At 37.6% G+C, this 6,525-nt stretch overlaps 1 protein-coding gene across 32 annotated transcripts in view; it reads left to right on the top strand.

The window, feature by feature from the left end:
* Positions 1 to 257: 257 nt before the first annotated feature.
* The window catches only part of LOC141578015 (uncharacterized), a 48,126-nt gene continuing 41,858 nt past the window's right edge, over positions 258 to 6,525 (top strand). For 7 of the 32 annotated variants that reach the window (XR_012507894.1, XR_012507895.1, XR_012507891.1 and 4 more), the window contains exons 1-4: positions 259 to 415; positions 2,465 to 2,514; positions 3,818 to 3,904; positions 4,155 to 4,212. The gene's annotated coding sequence lies outside the window, so the exon portion shown is untranslated. Of the gene's footprint in view, positions 416 to 2,464; positions 2,515 to 3,817; positions 3,905 to 4,154; positions 4,213 to 6,525 lie in introns of all 32 variants that reach the window. The other 25 variants (XR_012507896.1, XR_012507892.1, XR_012507905.1 and 22 more) reach the window with 9 other exon arrangements.

The raw sequence follows: 6,525 nt of genomic DNA, 5'->3' as shown, positions 1-6,525 counted from the left end.
TCTAAATATGGGATTTGAGACTCTTCTGCATCTGATCCAGGCGTGGTTCCAAGGAGCGAGGCATGATCCAGGCAAGAGAGCAGACATGGCTGGATCAGAGCATCACCAGTGACATTAACAAAGAGACCAGGGCACTAAGATTTCCAGTGATTTAGCATCATGGCTGGGACGGGTCATGTGTTCTCCAGTGAGTTCTGAACATCCAGCATTGCCCTCAAGGACCAGCAGGGGGCGCGCGAAGCCAACATTTCTTAGATGGTGGGGCGCATGCGCATTCCGCGACAGACGTGGTCGGCGTCTTCCCTGGGGGCGACGCTCCTTTTCCTCAGGGCGGAGCGGGCGGCGCCATGGCGGCTTCGGGACCGCGTGGCCCTCGTTCCTGCAGGAGGAGGACGCTCCTCGCTCGCTGTCTGAGGTAATGCCGGTTTCCCCGCACGCTAAGCCAGCTTCACACCGGGGTGTGTGTGGACCTGGCCGAGTTGGGTTTCCAGTCCAGGAAGGAGGGGACTGGTGCGCTGGCGGACCCGCTTCGACTGTTGTCCTCACCTGCTGGGAGGGGGTGAGGGTCCGCGTCCACCGGGGCCACGGGGGTGTTCGCGCCCCTCATTCTCACTGCCTGGGTCCCCCCTTCCCCGTGTAGTCGGAGGTGTTTACACCACAGGTCACGGGCGGGGACTCGGGTGTAACGTGAAAGGGGCTGAGAAATTACTGAAACAGGGAAAGAGGTGTATGAAAACACATTATATTAACTTTTATATTTTGTGTGTCAAAGTCAGAGTTTATTATGCTTTTAATTTCCTGTCTTTAAAGGAATACAATTATTTATTTTGTACTTAAAATATTTTATATTTAAAATGTGCTTCTTAGCTTATCTCATTTTCAAGTCAAAATATTGCCACGATTGAGATTTTCTCATAATGAGAAGGAAAAGCCGGGCTGGACTAACAAGCTAACTCTTAAATCTAAGTGTAATAAGTGTCAGTTTACTGATCTAAGTACTGCTGGGCTAACTCAGAAATCTGAAGTTTAATAAGTGTTGGTTTACTGGGCTAACAAGTTAACTCATAAATCCTAGCTCAACAAGTGCCAGTAACTGGGTTCTGGCCAGCAGAAGTCCCACTGAGACTGAATGAATTACTCAAGACTCTGTGGAAAAAGTCAAGAGAGGGAGAGGGAGTCGGGAGCCAACTCCACGAGCCTCTCAAATGCTCCCACATTTATTGTGTACAATCAAAGGCAAAATCACTAACAGTTGTGTGATGGAATACAGGAATTTAAGGAAAGACAGGGTGGGATTGAGATTGTAGAAATCACTACAAAGTGAGTGCAAAGGCTTTGTTTATCTTTAGGGAAGTCATGGGAAGAGGGGAACAAGATATATCCTTATAGATATGTTAGAAAAGGCCACCAGCCCAGCCAGCTCCTTGTTTTGGGCATAGAAGACTATCTAACAGCAGACACACCCAGTGTTTATAGCTGAGGGCCTGGGTTGTTGCTTTGCAATGAGCAGAGTTCTATCTAAAACCTCAACTATGCAAGCAAGGCATTGTCTCTGCTTTTTACGGCCAGGAGACTGGCATGCGGATGCACAGGTGCCTGTTTGCAAGGCAGTTAACTAAGCACATTTGTTCTTCTTTAAGGAGATGAGTGGCTGGGGTCTGTTACAATTTGTTAACCCAATCATGGGCTCCCAAAAGTAACATGCTCTGTTCCTAATAGATAAATTCCAGTGTACTGATTCCCTGCTTTTGCTGTTAACACCTTATTGGCTAATAGCCCCATGCTTGCAATTAACTCTATAAAGCCTAATGCACAAGTTTTGGAGGTGCTCAGAGCTTCAGAGCAGAAGCCCCTCTGAGCCTGCCAGTGTAATAAATCTGAGTATTCCAACCCTCCGAGTGGTGCTTGTTTCTTGGCTGGCCTGTTGTTTCCGTAATATTAATACAGTGACAGTATTAAATATATGTAAGTATAAGCTTATTGAAAAACCTTTTGCAGCATTCCAGGGTGACCAGTTTTGTTAAAAATAATACCTAGGCCACTACCAAATTCTTACAAGAATATAATTTTAAAAATTGTGAATTACTTTTATAAGTTTCAAATACAGTGGCGATTTTTAAAATACCAACCATTGTACATACTGCTTAAGACCATTTGAGATGAAATATATTCAAAGCTAAATCGTCAGAATATTTAAAAGGCAGGACAATGACTGCTTTTCATTGCAAATACATTTTCTCCTAATAAATGCAAAATATGAAGTTATTTAGCTTAGATTTCTATACCTTTGTTCAAAAGGTGAAATAAGAATATAATCTTTTTTCAATTTTAACCCTTTCCCATAAAAATTGGTATTTGTATTTGTAGAATCTTAATTTCCCTTTCATTTTTTTCTTTTGATTTATTTTCTTTAACAGAGTGCTTTCCTATGTCTCGTTAAAGTTTTTTTATTCTCCTATTCTAGATCCAAGTCACTTTCTGACACTGAGAGTAAACAAGGGGAAAGGCCTTATAGTAAGTGTGCAACTTTTGATGTGGTCAGGAATTTTTCTTGGAGAAATCTGTTTACAATTTCTGCTCAGATCACAGTATTATCCCATTATGAAAACTGAATACAAAATTGTAATCTGTTTACACCAGGACGCTTCCAATTTTGGCACAGCACATTTCCTGATATTTTACATTAGATATTAATACAATATTTGATTTTATTTAAATATTGTACACTAATACATATTTTATATATGAATATCTGCTGAATGCCATTAATTTGCATGGGGTGGTAGCTGATTGCATTTGATCTTTCTGACCATTAGTTATTCTTAGGTGTGTCTAAAGTACTTCTTAGAACACAAATTTGACTACCACACCTCTCATAGAATATTTTAAAGGTTATTATATTTTAAATTATAGAAGCAGAAATGTTATCCATTACGTTTATGAAATGATTAAGTCACAATTTGGTAAATGATTAAGTCACAATTTGGTGTAATCATATTCAGTGGAGGAATGATGGCTTCTACGTCTTTTTACATCTGCCACAGTTGCTTCTCTATACTATTTGTGACCATGAGCAATTTTATGGCAACGTGATCTTTTTCCAATTCTATTTTTTTCTTTTATTTCAGTACAATCAGTAAAGCTTTCCTTTGCAGTGATGGCATTGTTTTTAACATGAAGATACCTTGTCATCTGACACATTTGTACCTGATGGGCTACTACTCTTGTATAGAGCAAGGAAAAGCATTTTCATATCTCCATCTGTATTCTAGATCTTATCTAATTTCTTAGAAGCATTTTATAATCATTTTTAGTTATTTTAATTGTACTAAACACAGAAGAACAGATCACTTTTTATCTTTACCTACCTCATCACCTAAATGGACACAGATATGATAATAACATGTGAGTTTGATGAAATTGAGAAACGTTCCAGGGTTTGAGCTTCAAGTATTTTTATGTGGTTTTCTAAGAGGTAATTAATTTCTGGCACAAAATATGGAATTATCTAAAACCACTTGCAGGGTTGTCTGTCATTTTGTCTTATTTGACTTTTGTCAATAGCTATCAGCTAGGACCTGGTGAGTTTGAATATTTTAAAAAACATTTCTGATTAGAAAACATCAGGAAGAAACATTGAATATTTATGTTCACGACTCTGGTATCATTATTGTAATGTGCTATTTGTTTTGGTGTATATTTGATTTTGTTCCAGTAGTGTGAAATGTAGGCATGGGTACAAAATTAAAAACAACAAAAAATTCTTGAAGTCAGTCACAATGAATTATTAGTCATTTTATTTTTATTTTATAAACAGGCCATTTGAATATGTTCAGCCATGAAGTGAAACAGACTCACTTAATTCTGAGTCCTGAGAGACAGTGACCCAGACACAGCCCTACCAGTAAGTAATGTGGTGAATTGATACAGATATATATTGTGAAATGATTATCACAATAAGGATACTTCCATAAACTCATAAAATTCCCTTTTGTGGTGAGAATTTTTGAGATCTGCTCTCAGTAACTTTCAGATAAATAATACAGCATTGTGAGCTGTAGTCACCATGCTGTTCATGAGATTTCCCAGAACTTAGTCATCTTAAACATGGACGTTTGTACTCTTTGAGCATCTTCTCATTTCCCCACTCCCAGGCCCTGACAACCACCACTCTGTTCTTTGTGTGAATTCGGCTGTTTTTAGATTACACGAGTAAGTGAAATCATGCAGCTCTACTTTTTCTTTTTTCACAGTCTGCAGTGTGTTGATTTGATCCACTTACATACAGCAATGTGATCACAAACAGATTTAACACCTCTCACATGACTCACAAGTATAATTTTCTTTATTTTTTGTGGCAAGAATATTCACAAGATAGTACCTTAGGAACTTTGGAGACTGGTACAGCACTGCAGTCTGTAATCACTGTGCTGTGCATTTGATCTGCATGACTTATTTATCTTCTGGTTGCACATTTGTACCCTTTAACATCTCCCCGTTTCCTCCACCCCGACACCTAGTTACCACCATTTTACAATTTGTTTCTAAGTGTTTGCTTGCTTGTTTTTTGTTTGTTCATTTGTTTTTGTATATCTGATATCTTACGTTTGTCTTTTCTCTGTTTATTTCATCTCACCAAGCATAATACCCTCAAGGTCAATCTGTAATATCACAAATGGCAGAAATTCCTTCTTTCATAATGCAGAATAATATTCCATTGTATGTCAATGCCATTTCTTCTTTATCCATTCTTTCATTGTTAGACACTCAGGTCATTTCCATATCTTGGCTATTGTGAATAATGTTGTAATAAACATGCGAATGCACCTATCTTTTCAATACCCTGTTTTCACTTCCTTCAGATGCACACCAGGAAGGAGGACTGCTGGAGCATATGGTAGCTCTGTTTTTAATTTTTGGGTAACCTCTATAGCTTTTCCATAGTGGTTGAACCAGGTTACATCCCCACCGACAGTGTACAGGGGTTTTCTTTTATCCTCATCCTGGCCAGCACTGTCTCTTGTCTTCTTGGTGATGGCCTTTCTGACAGGAGGGAGGGGATATCTCATTCCACTTTCAATTTTCATTTCCCTAATTGTTAGTCATGTTGAATATCTTTTCATGTACATTTTGTGTATTTGGGTGTCTTCTTTGGAAAAATATAAATTTAGATTCACTGCCCATTTTTTATATTGGATTTTCTACTCTTTTTTTTTTTTTTTGCTATTGTGTTATATGAGGTCCACGTATATTTTGATATTAACCCTCCATCCAATATATGATTTGCAAAAATTCTCTCCTACTCTATATTAGGCTTTATATTTTGCTGATTATGTCTTTTGCTGTGCAGGATCTTTTTAGTTTGATGTAGTCCCACCTGTTGATATTTGCTTTTCTGGCTTGTGTTTTGGGGTCATATCCCAAAATTATTACCCAAACCAGAGTTAAGTATCTTCTTCTCTATGTTTTCCTCTAAGAGTTTTAAAGTATGAGGTCTTACATTTCAGTCATTAATCCATTTTAAATTATATTTGTGAGTAGCGGAAAGTAGGTGTCCAATTTCATTTTTCTGCTTGTGGTTTTCCAATCTTCCCAGCAACATTTGTTGAAGATGCTAGAGTTTCCTCATTCAAAATAGCATTAAAACCAATAAAATACCTAAGAATACACTTAACTATGGAAGTGAAAAATTTGTACTTTGAAAACTATAAGACTTCTATGGAAAAAATTGAAGAAGACAAAACAAGTGGAAAGATACACTGGGCCAGAAGTATGGCTAATGGAACAGAAGAATAAAGGTTAAAATGTCCATAATACCCAAAGCCATTTACAGTTTCAGTGCAATTTCTATCAATATTCCGACAGCATTTTTTACACATGGAGAGAAATAAATCTTAAAATTTTTTTATGTGACTACCAGAGACCCAGACACCAGAGCAATCCTGGGAAAGAACAAGTTGGGAGTCATCACACTTCCTGATTTAGAACTAAATCACAATGCTACAGTATGAGAAACAATGATATTGGTATTAAAATACACACATGGTTTAAATTAACAGTATAGAGGACCCAGTAGTAAACCCCTGTATCCTAGGTCAACTACCATTTGAGATGGAAGTAAAACACGTTCAGTGGGCAAAGGATAGTCTCTTTGACAAATGGTGCTTGGACACCTGGCTACTACTTTTAATTTTTGACAGAAATTCCATACTGCTTTTCCTAGTGGCTGTGGTTATTTACATTTTTACCAACAACACACAAGGATTTTCTTCACATCCCTTCCAATCCTTGTACTCACTTGTCTTTTTTGACTGTAGCCATTGTAACAGTTGTGATAAGGTCTCGTGGTTTTGATTTGCAATTCCCTGATGATTAATGACAACCTTTTCATGTTGGACATTTGTACGTTTTCTTAAGGAAAATGTCTATTCAGATATTTTATTCATTTTTAATTAGATTTTATTTTTTTGGCTGCTAAGTTGTATGAGGTATTTATATACTTCATAAATACCATTTATCAAAAGA

Source organism: Camelus bactrianus, chromosome 6, assembly GCF_048773025.1.
Source record: "Camelus bactrianus isolate YW-2024 breed Bactrian camel chromosome 6, ASM4877302v1, whole genome shotgun sequence".
NCBI classification, from domain to species: Eukaryota; Metazoa; Chordata; class Mammalia; order Artiodactyla; family Camelidae; genus Camelus; species Camelus bactrianus.
This window is presented reverse-complemented; position numbering and strand designations above follow the sequence as displayed.